Consider the following 9521-nt stretch of genomic DNA (forward strand, 5'->3'; position numbering starts at 1 on the left):
CAGGTTTCCTGGACAAGGTGGGACAAGGGTTGAGGCTGAAGGATGGTAAGAATTTGGCAAGGTGGAGGGGACGTGAGCACAGGGCAGAGGATGTTTCAGGGGTTGGGCAAGTCCCAGGACTCCCAACTCCTAGGCCTTGGAGAGAGGGGCTTACAGGGCAGCCCCCCGTGCTCTGCTTCCCAGCAGCCCCAGAACAAGCTGCTGCTGCCCCTTGAACTGTGCAGGCCAGAGGGTTATGGTGGGATCTGGGCTTGCTTGGCCAGGATCAAGTTGCGGGTCAAGGTGGAGACATCCTTTTCCGGTGGCCCTGCCTGTTGTCAAGGACCAGCTTCAGTCATGCTGGGGGGCAACACCTCCTTTGGGGAGACGTTCCTCCCTAAGCCTTTTCCTCCTTCCCCTTCTGCCCAGCCCCTGCTCTGGGTGGGAAGGGGATTACTTAGAGAAAGCATCTCCCACCCTCTGACCCCATGTGTATGTCTTCACTGCTGGGGAGGGGACGGTCTCCAAATCCCTTCTCTCCTCACTTCCAAATAGCCAAAAGTAGTGATTTTTTTTTTTAAGCAATGTTTTCAAGATTTGGAGTGTTTTTCTGATCTTCCTTGGGAGTGACTAGCACCTCCAAGCCTGCCCGTCCCCTGCAGTGGTCAGGGGTGGGGGCGCTTCTGGACACTGTCACTGCAGACCTCCCTTCCTGGGGCCCCTTCTTGGTTTTAGGGCATAGGGATGCCCTTAGCTGCTATTAAATACTGTCACTGTCAGTATTTAGGGCATAGGGAACTCCTGAGACATAGGGCATAAGATTCCCTGAGACTTTGAGCTCAGACGAAGTCCACACCTGCCACCATTCCAAGTAACCCTCCCAACCCACCCTCAAGCTCTGGCTCTACCATGGTGCCTCCAGTCGGGAGTCTCCGACTCCTGTGCATTAGGACCACTCAGCTCTTGTTCAATAGATGTGGATGGTCAGCTCTTTGAGAGATAAAGCTTTACTTTCTTCAAAAGCTTTGTGTTGGAGTTCCCATTGAGGCTTAGTGGAAACAAATCCAACTAGTATCCATGGGGATGCAGGTTCGATCCCTGGCCTTGCTCAGGGGGTCCAGGGTCCGGTGTTGCCATGGACTGTGGTGTACGTCGCAGTTGTGGCTTGGATCCCGTGTTGCTGTGGCTATGACATGGGCCAGCAGCTGCAGCTCCGATTTAACCCCAAGCCTGGGAACTTCCATGTGCTTTGGGTACAGCCCTAAAAAGGGAGAAAAAAAAAAAAAAAAAGGCTTTGTGGACATGTGAGTTAATAGACCTACAAGTACTCATGTCTTCAGCGTTTACAAAGTGCCTTCCTATCAGTGAGCTCACTAGCTTCTTGCAGTGACTCTGTGTCATTTTCTGGATATGGCTCTCCTGTGAAATTGTATGACTTGCCCATCCAAGGTCAGTGAGAGCAGAGCTAGGATCCAACCCCTAGCCTTCTTGCTCCATGCACACCTACAATCCGAATGGGTCATCAGATGGGCCGGCTGGAGCCTCAGCAGAGCTCAGCAACGGGAAGGAGAATGGCCAGCCCTGCAGTGGCAACTCATGAGTACTTGGGTGGGAGAGGGGTGTCCCAAATCTCCCCTGGGACTGGCATTGGCAGGAACAGGCTCCTGATGGGTTCCCTTTGCCAAGGTAAGCAAGGCGCCTGGGTGGGAGCCCAGGAGTCTGGAGCTCACCAGTAACCCTTCAAGCCAGAGGAGATAAAATGGTGCCAGTCTTCACACCCCTGGCAGGATCAGCCAACCTGGACAGGGCCCATAGTTTCTGTGGGTTTTCTTCAGACTCTGCTCCCTGCAGTCTGTTAGCCAAGACAAGTCTTAGGAACTGTGGGTCCCTACAACTGGGGCCCCTCTGCCCAGGGCCTTCATGGTCATCTGGATAGGGAGGGGGGCGCTACCAAGGAGTCTGGCAAAAGGCGGAGCAGGGGCTGCTCCCAGAAGCAAAGCTTGAGGCCAACAGTGCACGCGAAGAATGTGGGTACCAGCCCAGTGCCATCTCTAGACAACCTCAGGTAGGTCACCTCCTTTATAAGCCCCAGGTTCCTTCATCCACTAAGAGAGAGGGCCTCGCTAGACCATCTCTAAGATCTTGCCCAACACTGGCATTCACCGTGTAATTGCTGCCTCACATCCTACCCCAGATTATGAGCCATTTGGCTGCTGATGGACAACTGAATTATCCCCTGTGACCTACTCCTCTAAGCCATGCTGTAGAGGAATGGCAAACATGGAGAAGTGCAAGGGCCAGTATCTGGTAGATACTGCCCGATTGCTTCCAAACGGTGCCATCCCAACTTACATTCCATCAGCAGTGCAGGAAAGGCCCTCTTTCCCCACATTCCTGCTGTATCAGCCAGGGTTCTCCAGAGGTACAGAATCTATATAAATCCAGTTGACCCTTGAACAAGGCAAGGGTTAGGGAAGCAACCCTCCAGAGTCAAAACTCTGAGTATGGGTTATAGTTGGCCGTCCATACCCACTGTTCCTCAATATTCACGGTTCCACATTCGCGGATTCCACCAACTGTGGATCATGGGGTACTACAGTATTTACTGTTGAAAAAAATCCGCAGATAAGAGAGACTGATTAAGTTTTAAGGAATTAACCCATGAGATTGGGGATCTGGCCCGTCAGGCTGTGGCAGCTTAGGCAAAAGTTGATGTGGCAGTCTTGCATCTGAAGTCTGCAGGGCAGATCAGCAACTGGGAACTCAGGATTTTTTCCCCTTTTTCTTTTTTTTCCCTTTTTCTTTTTAGCACCGCACCTGTGGCGTATGGAGGGTCCCAGACTAGAGGTCAAATCAGAGCTGCAGCCACCAGCCTACACCACAACCACAGCAACTCCAGATCTGAGCCGCATCTGCAACCTATGGCAACACCAGATCATCAACCCACTGAACGAGGCCAGGGATCAAGCCTGCATCTTCATGGATACTAGTTGGATTCTTAACCCAGTCTGCCACAAGGGGAATTCCATCAGACAGTATTTCTATGTTAAGTCTTGAGACAGAATTCCTTCTACAGAAAATCTCAGATTTTGCTCTTAAGGCCTTCAACTGATTGGGTGCGGCCCACCCACATTATCAAGGGTCATCTCCTTTACTTAAAATCAACTGATCGTAGATGGCAGTCATTTCTACAAAACACCTTCACAGCAACACTTGGACTAGAGCTAGACTAAACAACTAGCACTATAACCCATCAAGTGAATAAAATTAACCATCACACCTGCCACTGCTTTATACCATCACCAAGTGTTGGCCATTTTCACCATGAGAAACATCAAAGTCTCCTAGGGTTTTTTCTGCCATATGAACAATTGACTGACGAGAGATAACTGGCTGTGCTGACTCCGCATTTGCCCCACACCCACCCCGACCCCATGCCTTCTCTACCTTTCTTTGTCCTGCTCTGGGCCCCAGGACGCTAATCTCTGGATTGACCTCACCAGGGCTCCCTCACCTCTGGCTCAGCCAAGAGAAGTACCAGAGGTCAGCAGGAAGGGTGAGAGGGACTTTGGGGTTTGGATTCCCCAGCCCCTTGCTCCTCGGCATCACTGCTCTGGCACTGGCTTCCTTCCTTCAAGGTGCCAGACCTCCTTGGGCTCCTGGGCCACTCTTTTTTCTCTTGCTTCCTCAGTGCTAGCTTCTCAGTGTCCCTTAACCCTGCTTGCCTCTCTATAAATAAGCAACCCTCCATGAAAGAGGCCCTCCGTGTCCAGCTGATTCCCTGCAGAGGTCCTGATGACACCAGCCACCCTGGATGAGGACCCAGAAGAATGGACAGTGGATGGGCAGAGGGACAAAGTGAGGTGGACATCACAGGCCCGCGTGCAGGGACTTTCTTCCTTCTCCCTGGGAGAAAGGCCAGGCCTCAGGGGTCTTCTGGTCAACCAAGGGAGAGAAGGTGGGTCACAAGCTACCTCAGGACCCAGCCTATGGAGCCTTTTGGGGGGGGCATGGCCTTCCCAGAGGTGGCTGTCTCACTGCCTGTGCCCTGGCTCCTGCTGTCTGTCTCCTGCTGGAAGAATGTCCTGACTCCTAAAGGGGGAGGGGGCGCAGTGCCGGCACTCACAGCCCCTCCTCTCCACACCCCTGGAAGAAGAAACCTCCTACCCCCTGTATCCACACCTGCCTTTCAGGATTCCCCCCCATCCTGAAGGTGGGAGGTGGCCCTTCTCCAGGCTCTGAATCCCACCCCCCACCTTCCTCCCTGCCCAAGTCATCCCCTCTCTTCCCCTGTACCTCAGTCTTTCCTGCCTCCTGCCCATCGGCCCCAAGAGTGTTTAAATCTTTCCCATGTAAGAAAAGAAGGAGTTCCCATTGTGGCTCAGCAGTTAACAAAACCAACTGTTGTCCATGAGGACGCCAGTTTGATCCCTGCCTCGCTTAGTGGGTTAAGGATCCGGCGTTGCCTTGAGCTGTGAGTTTTGGTGTAGGTTGCAGACTTGGCTCAGATGAGGCTTGGATCTGACGTTGCCGTGGCTGTGGTGTAGGCCAGTGGCTACAGGTCCTAGTCGAACCCTCTCCTGGGAACGTGAGGGTGGCCCTATAAAGACAAAAAAAAAAAAAAAGAAAAAGAAAAAGAAAGAAAAGAAGAACAAGAGAAACGAAATGGGAGTTCCTGCTGTGGCAAAAAGAAAAAGAAAAAGAAAGAAAAGAAGAACAAGAGAAACGAAATGGGAGTTCCTGCTGTGGCACAACGAGATCGGTGGCGTCTTGGGAGCGCTGGAACGCAGGTTCCTTCCCTGGCCCCAGCACAGTGGGTTAAGGATCTGGCATTGCTGTGGCTTAGGTCTCCACTGCAGCTCGGATCTGATCTCTGGCCTGAGAACTCCAAATGCCTTGGGGCGTCCAAAACAATAAAAAAGATCTGAAATAAAAAACACCTCAAACCCAAGTCCCGCTGTATCTCTGCTCTGCTTCTCCTATTGCCTCACCCTCAAACTTTTTTGTCAGAATCCTCCTCCTCCCCACCCAGCAGTACCCAACCCCATGTCTGGGCACTCAGGTCTATGCTGTGTTGCAATCCATAAAAGTCACCTGCTCCTAAAACTGGTGAACTAAATGCCACCCAAGTTTAGGCCCCAGTCAAGATCCTCCCTGTGCACGTATCACCTACACTTACTTGCAGTTTCCATCTCTTGTACCCTGTGATCTAGCCAGCAAGTACTGCGTGGGCTCCCCAAAACAGGCCACATACCCTCCTGGCATTTGCTGTTTCCTTTGATCTCCTGCTTACGTCCCCTTCCTCCTCCTTCCTCTTTGCTGGGGATTTCTGCTTAGATGTCCCTGCCTTGGAGAAGCTTTTCCTGATGCCCACCACCTCCAGACTCAGGCAAGGTGTGCCCCACAGCAGGCCCCCAGTGTCCCCCTCTATTTCCCTGGTAGAGCGCAGGCCCCCATATGAGGGATTTACTGTTCATTGGTCTTCAAGCATCACCTGACTGTGAATTTCCTGACGACGGGGACCATGTCCCGTCTCTGTTCCATTCCCAGCCCCCAGCCCACTGCGTAGCCCCAGCAGGTACTCAACACGCCCTCCAAGCGGATGAATGGACCAATGGCACTGGCCTCCTATGTGTGGGGTGTAGGATTGGCATGGAGCTCAGAAGCTCTGGAGGGCAGGGTGGGAGGTGGGACATTTTAACCAGCAGAGCTGTCCAGAAACGGGATGGACAGCCCAACAATGTTGGGGGCTACTGTCACAGGGCTGACAGGGTGACTCCAACTGAGCTTCCATGGTAAAGTCTGGCCTTTGATGGGGAACATGGACTCCAAGACCCAACAGGACTCTGAAACTAACACTCAATATTTCCAACTGGCCTGGAACTGGAGCCCTGGCCTGTGATTCCCCTGGCGGTGAACAGGCACTCACCGCAGGCTGGCGGTTAGACCTCTGCCGTCTTGCAAGGGAGGGTGCTCAAATCAGGATCATGCAGCCTCATCACCACAAGAGGGCGTCCTGGGCTTAGTCTTGCCTTGAGCCTGCAGTGGGACCAGGAGGCTTACCTGGTCTGAGGTAGGTGGGGCAGGCCAGGAGAGGGGTCCCTGAGGCAGGGCTCTGCTGAGGGTGCGATTAGAGTGATCAGATCCCGGTCCACCGCTGGCCCCAAAGTCAAAAGAGTTTATTGGAAGACAGATTTGTTACGCTGTTTTAAAATTACATGTATATACTAATACTTATTATAGGAAGCCTTCAAGTGTAAAATGGGCAATGAGTTTGTATGTATTCCCCCAAGAGGGCTGGTGGGGGAGGGTAGGACGTCCATGAATGGGGCTCATCATTAGGAATCTCAGGGGCAGGGAAAGCTGTGTCCTGACTTCCAAGTCCTCTCTGGTCCATTTCCCAGAAAGGTTGCTTTATTCTGGTTCTCAGAGCACCTCTCACTCAGTCACCCTGACACTACCCTCCTCCACCCTCATCTTGCAGTTCTCCTCCTGGCACTGGTGCCATCAGATTGACTCTGAGGTGTGATTTTAAAAGAGGCCTGGAAGTCCTTCCTGACCTCTACCTTTCTTCCATCTGTTCTTTTGGGAAGACTGAGCTAGGTTGGATCTGTTTCCTGTGATCACCCCAGGGCAGGGAGCTGACCCCTATCCAGCACCCCCACACTCCAGGCCCTACAGCCTATTTGGCAGACAGGAAGAGCTAGAAGGGACTTGTCACTTGGTGGCCTTCCAGGATGCCTTGCTCTCCACCCTTATCCCAGCCCTGACAACTCAATCCAGCTGACATGACAGGATATGAGACTGCACAGGAGGGCCTGCAGCCAACAAGGCCACTTTTCTTTGCTGAGGTGGGGGACAGGGCTGTGGGCCCCCCTGCCTCCCTGGGCACATTTTCCAGGGGTTAGAGCCCATTTCCAGCAATGTATCTGGAAGGGAGCCTGGAATCCTAGAGCCTTCTATCCTAGAAGCAAAAGAAGCTGATAGCATGCTCAGGTAGAAATGGGCCTGGCGGTGGGGGGTTAGTGACTTCCTAGAGGTGCAGCCAAAGGGATCAGAAGTCACCCCAGGGGTACGAAGAGGACCCCAGGAGGGGTTCAAGTTGATCACAGTTTGGGGACAACAGGATTGTGGAGTAAGACTTTGGCTACTCTCTGACAAAGCCCTCCAGCTGTTGCGGGGGGGGGGGGGGGGGGGGGGGGGGGGGGGAGGGAGGGATCGTTTGCATGTCATTTGCATAGGGCTCTTTTGATGTCCAAAGGCACTGAAATTTCCTGTCCTTGCTTCTTTTCCCCTTTCTTTCCTCGGTTCCTTTCTAACCTCCAGGCAACTCTCTATCTATCTCCTCTTCCCCACAACTTTTCCTCTCCCAGGCTAAACAGGGACATGGAGTATTAAGTCCCAGGGGTTGGCCCTTCCCCACCACCTCCTATCTATCCAGAACTCAAAGAGCTGATTTCATAGAGACTCTAAGTGTTCCATAGAATCCCTCATAGTCTCCATGAAGGAGGGAGGGACAAAGGGGTCTTTTGCACCCCTTTTCCATTCCTCCAGGTGACATGATCATCAAGCAAGTCAGAGGGAAGGAATAAAAATTGTCCAACCCTGCCCTTTGCCCCATACACACACGCTGCAAACCCACCCAACCTTTGAAAGTCCAGGGAGAGCATAAGAAGGAGGAGCAGAGAGAGTAGAAGGGTCTCTGCTTTGACTTTGCTTGCCATGTGACCCTGGGCTAGTCCTCAGCCCACCCCACCCCCCATGGACCTCTGGTCCCTCATGTGAATATCTAGATTCTTTCCACCTCGAGTTAGACTATCAAAGAAGGGAGAAGAGCTGGGGGATTCAGGCTCAGATGCTGGAGGGCAGGATTAAAAGCACCAGCTTTGGAATCAGGCAGACCTAGTCTAGATTACAATTCTGCCAGCCACCAGCCGATTAAGCTCCCTGAACCCCAGTTTCCTCATCTGTAAAAGGATCCTAAAAATTGTATGTTCCTTCTGCAGAATGTGTACATGTATGTGTGACTGGGTCACCATGCTGTACAGTAGAAAATTGACAGAACACTATAAACCAGCTATAATGGAAAAAAATAAAAATCATTATACAAAAAAAAAATTTGTATGTTCCTTCTAAAGGTGTGCTGATTAAATAAGAAGGTGCATGTCCAGCATGTACCACTTTCTTGGCACATAGGAAGCGTTCAATCAATATTGACTGAATGAATCAGTGTATGAATAAAGGTGAGGTCCTGTCTGCCACCTTCTCCCCCATACCTCCTACCCTCTCATCTTCCCCCCTAACCCCAGATCCACCACCCCCATGAAGGTCTAGAACCCAAAGCTGTCTTTCTTTTCTCTTTTTTTTTTTTTTTGTCTTTTTAGGGCCACACCTGTGACATATGGAGGTTCCCAGGCTAGGGGTCCAGCTGGAGCTGTAGCCTACCCCACATCCACAGCAACGTCAGATCCAAGCTGCATCTGTGACATACACCATAGCTCACAGCAATGCGGGATCCTTAACCCATTGAGGGAGGCCAGGGATAGAACCCGCGTCCTCATGGATAACATTAGTCAGTTTCATTAACTGCCGAGCCATGACAGGAACTCCCCAAAGCTGTCTTTCCAACTATGAACCTGCAAGGTCCCGTATCTTCCTCAGTGGGCCCCATCCCCAAGAGCTCCACCCCTCCCCCCAACCTCTGGACTCTAGAATATAGGCTGCAGCTGGAAGACTGATGGAAATAATCAGGTACATGTTCCTCAGGCTTCTGAAAAACTAAAGCCCAGAAAAGAAATGTAACTTTGCACAAGGAAAAGAGAAACAGGTTCCAGATAATGGTGGTCAGAGAATCAGACCCTTGATGCACAGGGCTATGCAAATACTATGCAAATAGAGACATGGAAATCACAAGCACACAGGGGTATATAAACTGTCCGCAGGCATTTTTTAGGATGATGGGAGGTGAAATGCAGTAGTAGATAAGAAATGGCCTCAGGTTTGGGGCCAAACCTGAAGTGGAGGAGGGGAAGCAAGGAGGGGAAAGAGAAGGGAAGGAAGGGATAGACTGGTAGTGTCCCAAGCAGGGGGCAGGGTGGTCTCCGGGTTCACTAATCTCCAAAAAGCAATTACTAATTTCTTCTTCCAGCTAGAAGAAACAGCAAGTCTCCTCCCTTCTTGCCAAGAGTGGGGGGAAGGGAGGATGAGGTGATCGGGGCAGAGTGGTTTGTATGGACCCCGAGAAGAACTTATTAAATACTCCTATTCCTCTGGGGCCATGATGGCATCCACTGGGGCCTTTCTGACACCTGTTGTGCATCCTGCCCTGTTTGGGGCTATGGGAGCAGCCAATCAGTTAACAACCAGGGGCTAGGATAAGAAAAGTCCCATAGAACCAGCCACACGGGCTATTAAAAACACAGAGGTATTATGGTAATATAATTACAGATCAGATCACTTCCAGCTTCAGAAAGGAGGTGGTATTTGAACTGTGCAGGCAGAGCTTTAGAACAGGAGCCCTGATCCTTACTGGCTATTTTACT

Source organism: Phacochoerus africanus, chromosome 11, assembly GCF_016906955.1.
Source record: "Phacochoerus africanus isolate WHEZ1 chromosome 11, ROS_Pafr_v1, whole genome shotgun sequence".
Taxonomy (NCBI): Eukaryota; Metazoa; Chordata; class Mammalia; order Artiodactyla; family Suidae; genus Phacochoerus; species Phacochoerus africanus.